The sequence below is a fragment of the Apium graveolens genome, chromosome 3, assembly GCF_009905375.1.
Source record: "Apium graveolens cultivar Ventura chromosome 3, ASM990537v1, whole genome shotgun sequence".
NCBI classification, from domain to species: Eukaryota; Viridiplantae; Streptophyta; class Magnoliopsida; order Apiales; family Apiaceae; genus Apium; species Apium graveolens.
This window is the reverse complement of record NC_133649.1, coordinates 221,787,212-221,798,703: the sequence shown is the minus strand read 5'-3', so window position 1 is coordinate 221,798,703 and position 11,492 is coordinate 221,787,212. Positions and strand designations below refer to the sequence as shown.

General features: G+C 32.0%; 1 long non-coding RNA gene across 4 annotated transcripts; it reads right to left on the bottom strand.

Annotated features, from left to right (window-relative positions):
• Positions 1-732: 732 nt before the first annotated feature.
• On the bottom strand, positions 733-6,408 carry LOC141713117 (uncharacterized). Of its 4 annotated transcripts, XR_012571827.1 has the most exons (6): positions 6,123-6,408; positions 5,363-5,459; positions 4,988-5,164; positions 4,801-4,900; positions 1,925-3,676; positions 733-1,367 (listed from the first exon to the last, which is right to left on the bottom strand). It is a non-coding gene; the product is annotated as an uncharacterized LOC141713117 (long non-coding RNA). The 4 variants fall into 4 exon arrangements; XR_012571826.1 differs by lacking the exon at positions 5,363-5,459 and having other exon boundaries at positions 1,925-4,210; positions 4,839-4,900; XR_012571828.1 differs by lacking the exon at positions 5,363-5,459 and having other exon boundaries at positions 735-1,367; positions 4,839-4,900.
• Positions 6,409-11,492: the final 5,084 nt, after the last annotated feature.

Genomic DNA, 11,492 nt, shown 5'->3' with positions numbered 1-11,492 from the left:
TTCTATTTGTAATCAAAGGCCCAAACTTATCATATTTTTCCTATATATATGGGGCTACTCCCTTATATTTGAGACACCTAGAATTTTATAGCTATATTTCTGTTTTCGTTGGTGTTTATTATCCGACATACTCTTTTGTTCCTGTTCTACGTGTTGGTAATATATTTATCATCTTTTATTTTCCGTTCCACAATCACTTATTTTTACTTGCTTTAATCTCTTTCTGTTATATAATTGTCCAGTACGTGCATGCTTGCCTACTTTGTTTACTTAGTTTATTACTTTATTATATAACTAGGTGAAATAACCGCGCTTCGCGCGGTTGATGTAAATCCTTTGAAACACATTTTTGATAATAAGATAATTGAAATTTGATTTTTTAAAGTAAATGTATGTGAGTTAGAAATAGAGTAAGGACTTGAAAATACGAGGGTACTGCAATGTGACAACCAAAAGACGCATTAAATATAGTTTTTTCTAAAAATCTTCCACATTATGCCAAGAATTTATTAAATACCGAAGAAACTATCAAACAATTATCATGATCTCCTAATAACTTAAGCTCTTCTTCCAATTAAGCAATATAGTGGAAAGTGATCCATACGGGCATTTTAGACTCCAAAAGGAAAATAGAGATTTTAGCAACATGACTAATTTTCCTCCTCAAATTCGATTTTAGACTAAGTAAGATTCAAAAACGGCATGAGAATTAAGTATCACAAACTTAGGTAGAACTTGTATTTATTGTCAAAAGAAATCTAGATATACATAAGAAAAACATAAAGGTGAGGAACCAAAATGGAGCTTTTTTAACTTCATAAAATGCAAATTAAAAGGCCCTCGGTGAGAATTTATATGTCGACTTTTATATCTACAGACAATTGGAGGCAAACGTAGTCTCTTATTCTTTGAGTAATTGAGCATTATTAAACTAAACATAGTCATAATATAAGAGACCTTCGCAGACATAAGGACAATCTTTAGTCGATTCTTTGTTTGCATTCTCATATCCGCAAAACACACAGAGATCAGGCTACAAGTTCATTTCCTACCAGCCTTCTCCCTTTTTAGTGCATCTATTCTTCCGCAGAAGATTATCTTGCTGATTCCACCACCAAGGGCTCTAAATTCTCAGTTTTTCCATTTTGTTAAGGATTATTAAGACCTTTGAATTATTGATTTTTTTAGGCAAGGGTTATAGTCGATGCTATCGCTAACTATGTGATGAGAATTATCAGTCCATACTTCCACTAACCAATGATAAACACTAACACATTTCCTAACTAAAATCCCAGCCAACTGTACCATTCGTGAGCCATCATTGCTTGATAATACTCCGAATCATGATCTGGACAAGCCACTTGAATCTACAAAAATCCCAACAATATTGCAGCTGATTATCAAACTAATTAAACAAAGATAATAGATAAGAAGGGTCTTCATTCTCAAACATCTGAGGTTGCACCGGCTCAAAAGCAAGTTTCTATAATCTTCTAACATATCAAATCTTGTAAACTTTGATTTATTAATCATAAAATATTGTTTGAAGACGTCACAAAATAGTACTCAGATAAAAAAGTTGAGTGCATTTGTCACATGGCCACCCATATTCAGAAGTAAAAGATCACCATCAGGTTGTACCATCGACCATTTTATGACTACAAACCTTGCCCTTGATAAATATCCACGGGTCATAGGACTTTTAGAGACTTATCCAAAAAATTTATTGATCATAATGCTCATTTCTTAAATATGAAATAAAACAGGTACAACTTAAAGTTACTAATGAAATAATGTAAAATATACATATTACTCATGGATGCTCTAATCTTATGCAAAAGAAAAATTGATGTAAAATAAATAATAACTAACGGATCAAAACAAAACATATTAAATAGAAAATTAATCGAGGAAAATTAGAAACCTGTATAGGCATATTCCTAGAAGCACCATCATAAAGATCGAGGGAAAAAAAGTGATCCGCAACCACACTAAATGTCCACAGACCGTCGCCAAGTTCGCTTGCACACAATCACAGTGAACAAAACTATTTTAGAACATTATTACTAAACTATTATAGAAAAATATTACTTCTTACTGTAGTAGGACTAACAAATCTTAGATTTAAGAATTAAGTTTCTATATTCCTCTAATATATCAATAACCTTGTAATCTAATCTGAAAATATTGTTCAAAGACGTCACAAAATAGCACTTGGATGAAAAAATTGAATTATTTTGTCACATCTTGGCCACTCATATTCTTAAATAAGTTTATACGACCGTAAACCTTGGCCAGGATAGATATCTCCTGGTTATAAGGCATGTTAAGACTTTTCCAACTATTTCATAGATCATAGTTCTCATTTCTGGGAAATCGAAATATATATGAAATAAAACAGGTGCAACTTAACGTCACTAATGGAATAATGTAAAATAATGCTATGATCCAAACTTGAATATGTAAAAGACAAAGAGATGGAAAATAAAGAATAGCTAACGAATAAGAACAAAAATTAATTTGCTTAAAAAACTGAAAGAGGAATAATTAGAGACCTGTTTATCAAGAGTACGCTTAGAAGCACCGCTATGTCACGAAGATTGAGGAAAATAAAGGTGAACTGCAGCCACACTATATGTCCACAGACTTGCACCAAGTTCGGCTTACACAGAATTATATCGAAAAAAATTGAGAACATTATTACTTGCAATAATAGAGTATTACTGACAAATCCCTAAACTTTAAGCACATGGTGTACACAAGGAGATTTAAAATCTTAACATAAAACAATTGTTTTAAAGAAAAACAAAAAGTGATCGAGATCATAACTCTATAGGCGAGTCCAATTTAACAATGGCTTTGAGAGAAAATTTAACGACCATAATTACATTTAACGGATAAACCTACGATCAAACAATTAAAGAGAATACAAGGTTTTTTTTATGTAATTCTAGTTATCAATTGAATAGCTTATAACCCGTGCGAAACTCGGACAAGCTTATTCTTGTTTTTTAATTTTTTATATGTACATTGACATTTATATAGTACAAATTATAAAAGAAGGAGCCATAGTTTGTTAGACCTCTTTTTGTTAAACTTATGAGCTGCGATAATCCTGATATTTTTCGGATCCCAATAAACCAATGAATCGGCTTTCTTTTCACCCTCATTCACTTTAATCATCTTAAAACCTATTTCAGTATCAATTAACAGGCAAGATCATAAAGCTGTTTGGTTTTTTTACAATCTGAGAAGGCAAAAGAAAAACTTTCTCTTTGGCATTTTATCAAACAATATAAAAGCAACAATAACAGTTTGAACAATCAGAACTAATTTTAAAAAGCAAGAACACAACAGTAGATAAAAAAATTAATTTAAAGGAATTGGAAGCATAATTTAGTTCAAAAAGCGAGTACAAAAAAGTCTATGTACACGTAAAGATAGCGCATCAGTGACTAATTGCAACACCACACATGCTTCTACCACAAAATAGTGTGGTCACTTAAATCATCAGATAAACCTATTTCAATATCAATTAACAGTCAAGATCATAACTATCTAACAGATAATGTGACCTAAGGCGCTACAATGGGGTGGGCGTGCAAGCCTGAGCAGCGCGAATCTTCCTTTTGACTTGCGATTTCTTAGAGAGTAGTGTGTCTCCAATGTCGATTGTCTTCGTTTACAGTGTTGGGTGAAAGAGTCGTGTAGAGGTTATTAAAAATTAAAAATGCTAAAAGTGCTGCAAAAAAAGAAAAATAAAGCACACATACATACCGGTAACTTCATTTAAAAAACCATAGAAGGCGTGATCAACATTTTCTAGCTGCTAATTGCTTCAGCTACATTATTCTTAGTCTGCTAGTAGCTATTTCTTTACTTATAATATTCTTAGTCTGCTATTCAATATCATCTTGTCCAACAGTTCAGGAAAAGTACTTATTAATAAGATTTTACCAATGATCTTAAGTTGACCATCGCAAGGTGGCACACCACCTATCACAGGTGAAGAGCACAACTTGGATTTTGACCATTGCTCTGGAAGTAACTATTTGCCTTTCATGAGCTGAAATTTTTTTCCGCTCGCGAATATATGCACAATCAAAGGATGAAGGCATTTAATTTTGTTTTTTTTTTAAGTTTGAAAAGAAAAGGACAAGGAGATGTAATGTGCTGCAACATATATTGAATCCAGCTTGTAGGAAGTATCCTAACAACACAATTTATAAAAAAATATTAAATTCAAGTTTAAACCAATAAATTTAGTATAAGAAAGCATTTTTAATCAACTAAAAGAATAGGAGGCATCTATTACACTGGTTGTACTGCAGGAAATGGAACTTCTTGCGAATGCAGATAAAGAAAAGTCGTTATGCTAGTAGGGACAAAGATATTATCCAGGTTGGACACTACTTGTAAAATTAATATGCTGATCTTATTTTATATATATAATCGTTAGAAATATGAAACATGATTAAAATGAAAGACACAAAGGTCATAAGATATAACAAAGTGTAAACGGATTTAAAAGCATAGTTTTTCATGGATACCTTAACCCAAAAGATCATAAATCTAATTAAACTCTTCCGTGGCTTCACATTTTTGAATCTTAATCAATAGTTGAGCATAGTATTAATTCAGTATAGATTGTAAATGCAAATGAACCCAATGTTCTATATCTGATTTGTTGTGGGCGAGATGTAAAATCTAAAGTCATATAAGAGAAATAAAAATTAAAGTTAACTAATTAAGCAAGATGATATGGTCATAGAAATAAGCTTAACGAATATATAACAATACCTGTCCTAGGCCACCTTTGCTAACCTAGTGTATTTTACCTTCACTGCCGAAATGTGGGATTGAACGAAAGAAAGTGTAGTTCTTGAACACCAGTGCGTGCCTACCAGGGGTGACAACTCCCTTTGTGAGTCGGCATGAGTAAAATTAAAAGGTGTATGAAAGGAACTTGTTTTACTCAGTTGCTCACCTCTTTTAGATCAGCAAGCATGTTAAGTGAAGCAGTGTCTATAGCATCTTCTTTTTTTGTTCGGGAGGCTCGAGTTGCCATCAAAATAACAATATCTATAGCATCTTCTTTTTTTGTTCGGGAGGCTCGAGTTGCCATCAAAATAACAATATCTGCATCTACTCCTTCGGCAAATACCTGCTAATAAGAAATATTAGCTGAATTTTGAAAGACAAACTAATTCTATGATCATAATCTAGACAACAAATCACATTAGAAAGTTATTATGAAATGAATTAAAGGTATGTTCAGCAACTTGTTGCCAACTTTAAAATTGGAACGATACGTCGATCTATTTAAATCTTTATATTACTCTCTTTAAAGTAAAGTTTGTACCTTTCTCAGAGATAGAGATAGCACTGAGAATAGGCCTAGAAAACTGACTGGTGAAAAGAAAGCCAATGATCCACCCCAAGTTCAGGCTTTTTGTATTCTGAAAATCATTAGCTTCTGTTACATGCTTGCTAATTGTTTCACTCATTGCAATTAAATAGCTTCCAAATCCTCCTAATTAATATACCCACCTTAAAGCCGCTTACAAGTATATAGTAACAACTAATTCAAAACCAAAAGATGTAATAGATATATGAACTAACTTATTAGCCACCTTGAAGCCTCTTACAAGTATGGAAACAACTAATTCAAAACCAAAAGATGAAAATGAATAGCACTGCAAGATTACATTTTCCAAGCACATAAAGCATAACAGCAAATATCATGAATACCACTACTAGATTACATTTTCCAAGCACATAAAACATAACCGCAAATATCACGAAACAATATCACGAAACAATATCACGAAACAAACTTCAACCATCATATAGAATCAATTCATCCAACACATTTATGTAGATTTCTTTTCTCATCAAACATATATAAGTTCATTTCTTTCTTAGAGTAACTAAGAACCCACAACAATAAACGACATGAATCAATCAATTACAAAACATGAGGTACCCTCAATAGCAATTGAAATGAACCAATCACAAAAAATGAGGCATAAGCGCACCTATAATACACCTACAACAATACATAAATCCAGAAATCCAAAACAATTGTAATAAAATAGGGAAAATTGAAGGAGAAGACAAACCTAGACCAAGAGCCTGGGAGGTGCCATGCCGCACAACTGAATTTTTTTCTATTTTATAGATAGAGACTGAGAAAGAGAAAGGGATTTGATGACATGATTATGTTGTATACACATTCCGGCCTTTAGTAATCCATAACCGAAATGAAACAATGAAGACCAAAACCTTTCAATTTCTATAAGACCTTTCAATTTATGCGGGTAAAATTTTAACTTTCCAATCGCTAAATGCTAAATGCTAAATGCTCAGAACAATCAGAAATACGGAATATGAGATTTGGGAGGTGCCACGTCAGACATGTGTGATTTTACTTTATATAGATATATGATGATATATAATCAAATGACATTCACGTTACTATAAACATTGTTCAACTGTTCACATCAGCCATATATATTATTAATTAGCTCATATTTTTGTTAAATTCCTTCATGTTTAATACGTGCTATTTTAATTATATTATATATTTAATAATCTTGTCTATCTAACTTTCTTATCCTAGGATGAAGATCAAGTTAATTTAATTATTTTATATATCTCCTTGTACCGATTAAATAGTTCTTGTAATTTTTTTTGGTGCTTAATTATTTAATTGATAAAGTAATTTTGATATATTATCGATACCATATTTACTTTTCATAGCATATGCTTTCTATTTGAAGTTTTGATAGGTTATTGTTAGACAACAAGTTTTGTAGTGTATGTTTGTCTCTTTAATTAAAATTTGTTTGTTAAGAAAAGAGAACTGATTATAGGGCAAGTTGATGTTAATTGTGATTGATTAATGAATTCAGATTCTTAGATTTTCCATATTATTTGATCTATTTGCTGATTAGGTTAAACAAATTTCACCTTGGATCTTATTATATGGTTTGCCTGATTGTTGACTTAGAAAGGTGGTTTGGCTCTTGGCAATACTTCCTCCTGCCTGGCCCGTCAGCTTGAATATTCTTTAATTTATGACTTTTAGTAGTATCTTATTGTTAGGAGCAAGGTCTAGAATTTTTTTAGGATTATCCTAGATCTAATATTTTTCTTTTTGATTTTCCAATTTTTCTTGGTACTTATAAATCTTGTTTGCTACGTGATTACTTGTCTTATATGAAAAGTACTTGGGTTCGAGACCATAAATCTAGATTAGTAAGATAATCCAACTTTTCATCTTCTAAAGTAGTAAGGCAAGTCGAGTTCTCTTCACTCACTAAAATTGAGCCAAGAAAAAGTAAAAATTCCACTTGTATTCATGTATGTCTTACTTAAAGACCGTTGTTACCTCACTTATTTCATGGAACCCTCATGCATAGTCCTACTTCAAGTAACCATTAATAATTTCAAAATCAAACATCACAACATTAACATTTTACCTAAGTTTGCTGGGGTAGAGGAAGAGGATCCATATATTTTTATTTGAGAATTTGAGAAAGTGTGTGCTTTACAAATTAGAACTCCAACAACTTAGTGAAAACTCCTTAGGCTCCGACTTATTAACTTTACTTTAAAGAAGAGGATAAACAGTGGTTGTGTAGTCTACCCATTAGTTCTATTTTCACGTGGGACGGATCTGTGTCTATCTTTTTAGAAAATTATTTTCCAGATCATAATGCATATAGACTTAGGATTGAAATCAACCAATTTCAACAAAAATTGAAATGAGTCTTTCTGGAAATATTTTGATAGATTAAAAAAGCTTTTGTCTAATTTTCCTCAACATGCAAAAGAAAAATGGAGACTTTATAAAAAAAATTATGAAGCTTTAGACAGTCAAACTACTGCTTTGTTAGAGTCTATATGCCAAGGTAAGTTTGCGGATAAAAATAAGGAAGAAGTTTGGTAATATTTTGAGGAGTTAGCTGAAAAAATATTGTGGGAGTCAACTAGGGAACCTAATCCAGAACCTGAAAGATCTAAGGGCTTACATGTAGTTGGTAATTCTATTGCAATCGACAATGTGTCTCTCAATAATGTGATCTAAGGAGGGCTTACAGTTGTGATCTAAAGGCTACACTCACTAGAAGTCTAAAAGCTTTAGAAAACAACAATGTGTCTTCTCAATCTTTCATTTGTGAAAACTATAGTTCTCCTAATCATGTGATAGAAAATTACCCTGAAATTGACCAAGTTAAGGCCATGTTTCAACCTAGTGTTAGGAATGATCATATATGCACCCACATAAAATTCCGGTTGGAAAAATCACCCAAATTTCTCATGGAACCAAGGTCAAAATACAATCATTATAATCAAAATTCTCAACCTGCTTTTGTAAAGCCCAATCCTAGTCCATACCTAACTCAAAATCCTAAGTCATATCTTCCTCAAAATCTTGGTCATTATCCAAATTCCGTCCCTTTTAATCTTCCCGATTTTAGTGAATCTGATAAAAAAATTCCACTGAAAAGAGTATGAAGGCATTACTCAAAGCTCAACAATCTTTCATGTAAGATATAACCCAAGATATGCAGTTGCTAAATTTAAACACACAAGCATATCTAAGCTAAAGGTCCAAGTAATCGTTTCCCTAGTCAACCCGAGATTAATCTTAAATTTTATCAAAACCAAAAGTCTCATGAAAATATGAACTCTGTCATCTCTCTAAGGTCGTGGAATCAATTTAATAATCATGCTAGTGTCAATACTCGCGAGAAAGATAAGCTAATGTCGAAACCAAATTTTTTTACTCTTAAATTCTAGTCTTCAATAATCTTCAAATCCAAATTCTAAGATTTCTGAAAATGAATCTAATGAGTCATCAGTATCCAATGAACCACCTTCAAAACCCCACTCTGATGTGTCTTGTAAAAAAGTATTTAAGAAGAAAGCCCCATTTCCTCAAAGACTTATCAAACAAATAATCTGCTCAGTTAGATAAGATTTTAGAAGTCTTTAAGCAAATCAAGATTAACATTCCTCTTTTAGATGCAATTCAACAAGTTCCCCTTTATGCTAAGTGTCTAAAAGATTTGTGTACTCATAAAAGAACCATCCATGTTCCTAAGAAAGCTTTCCTAACCTCTCATGTTAGTTATATTTTGTCGAATCAAATCCCTGTGAAGAATAAATATCCTGGTTGTCCTACAATTTCTTGTGTCAAAGGTGATACCTTCATTGATAAAGCTTTACTTGATTTCGGAGTTAGTGTGAATCTTCTTCTATTATCGGTCTATCAATTCTTGGGTTTTGGTGAACTCAAAAAGACTAGTATAACTATTCAATTAGCTGACCATTCTGTTAAAAATCCAATGGGTATAGTGGAAGATAAGTTGATTAAAATTGGTAATTTATCATTCCAGTTGATTTTATTTTTCAAGATATCAAATCAGTAAAAAATCTCAGAAATCAAATTCCCATTATTTTAGGAAGGCCTTTTCTTGCCACCCCTAATGCTTTGAGTAACTATAGAAATGGTTTGTTAGGTATGAAGTGCAACACATAGGGGAATGAATGTATTTTCTTGATTTTCTTGATTTTACTATCTTGAAAATTAGATTGTGTTTAGGCTTTGGAACTTAAATAGCTAGATATAAATTTGTAGTGATAAATAACTTAATGCAAAGGATACAAGCAATTATCAAAACTCACTTGATTTATATTTAAATCAAATTTGTTGTGCTACAAATTTGTGTTCTTGAATAATAAGAACTCAACTACTTCTCTTGAGAAAATACACGATTTCTAGATCTGTTTTTGTTAATTCTAAACAAAGGACCCGTGATAGGTTTTATAGATCAACATGCACAGCTTACAAAGATTACACTAAAATGGACTAACATATTTTCTAAAGTCTAATTGTCTATTTCCATTTTGAGTACAGCATATCTGCATGTAATCTTCCAGGTCTGTGACCCTCCTTTTTCCAGTTCATCTTGGCCCTTGATCTTGCATTCCTCAAGCTGCATTTGTAGACTTTCCATTTCAATGATAAAATGGTTTGTTGACTGAGAATCTTGAATCTTCAATTGGGTTGCATTCTGTAATTTGAAGCTTGTATCGAGATCTTCAATACTGTATAAAGATGTCTCTATCGAGATGTACAAAGGCTTATCGAGATGTCCACTTTTCTACATGTATAAGTGACTTATCGACATCTTCACTTCTCTACATGTATTTGACTTGTCAATATCTCCACTTCTCTATATGAGGAAATGACTTGTCAATATCTCCACTTCTCTACAAGTGTAAATGACTTGTCGATATCTCCACTTCTCTACAAGCATAAATGACTTGTCGATATCTCCGCTTCTCTACATGTGTAAAATGACTTGTCGACATCTCCACTTCTCTACACGTGTAGAATGACTTGTCGACATCTCTACTTCTCTACATGCCTTGGACTTCTCTATACGCAAATTTACTTCTCTACAAGTATAATGACTTCTCTGCATGCATAATCATATTTGATCATGTTTGATCTTCTTCCAAAGTTTATTTCTTATCTGGATGGTTGTTCATAGAAAAATCTCTCAGTCCAATCTCCTTAACATTTTGACAGACTTAAAAAATACAATTACAAAATATAAAGATTATTATACAACTAAATCTTAGGGTTGTCAAAGTGACTTAGTTTTTTTATGTAGAGGCATGTCTTGCACAACATAGCTCGATAAAACTCACTTTTAGGAACATGTCGATAGATCTTAATGTCTTTAAGTAGGAAATCAACCTAATAAGATTTTTGAACAACCCGTAGGAGTTAAATTTGATAGATGAGGTAGTGTCTTGGTTGAATCTTAAGAATAGTGCAATTGAGTCTCTTCATGAGGAAGATATTTCGAGTGAGTATGAGATTAATGAAGAACTTCTTAGATTATATAGAAATTTCACTTGTGATGAAATGTTAGAGAAACTGCATGCCATTTGTTCTAAGCATGAAACCCAACTTGAGAATATTTCTTTTGATCATATGACTGTTGTTAAGACCTATGTAGGTGAGCCACCCACACTTGATACTATTCTATCATTTTCCACTCTTAATCAGTCTTTGATAGTTGATAATGAAAATCATAATTTTATTCTACCTAGTAGCATAGTTCATGTCCGAGAATTTCAAGTCATTAATTTGCTTAAAACGGCATATGGAAGCATCTATCTGTTAGTGTTTGTACCCTAGAGACAACATTATGATGTTTTAGTTTAAGACATTTGGATTATTAATATTTATGTTCTATCGATTATTCCTTTTATAATTTATTAATTTTTAATTTACTGTGATATAAATGTTAGATTAATAAATATCCTTGGAATACGATATGAATTTTATATCTCTAATTACGTGAGTTAGAAATGAGATTTTGATAATAGTATCAATATTCTTAAAGGTCCCTAGTTGAGTATTATTATTAAGGGACGATAATAATACATTAAGACTAGTGTGTTTG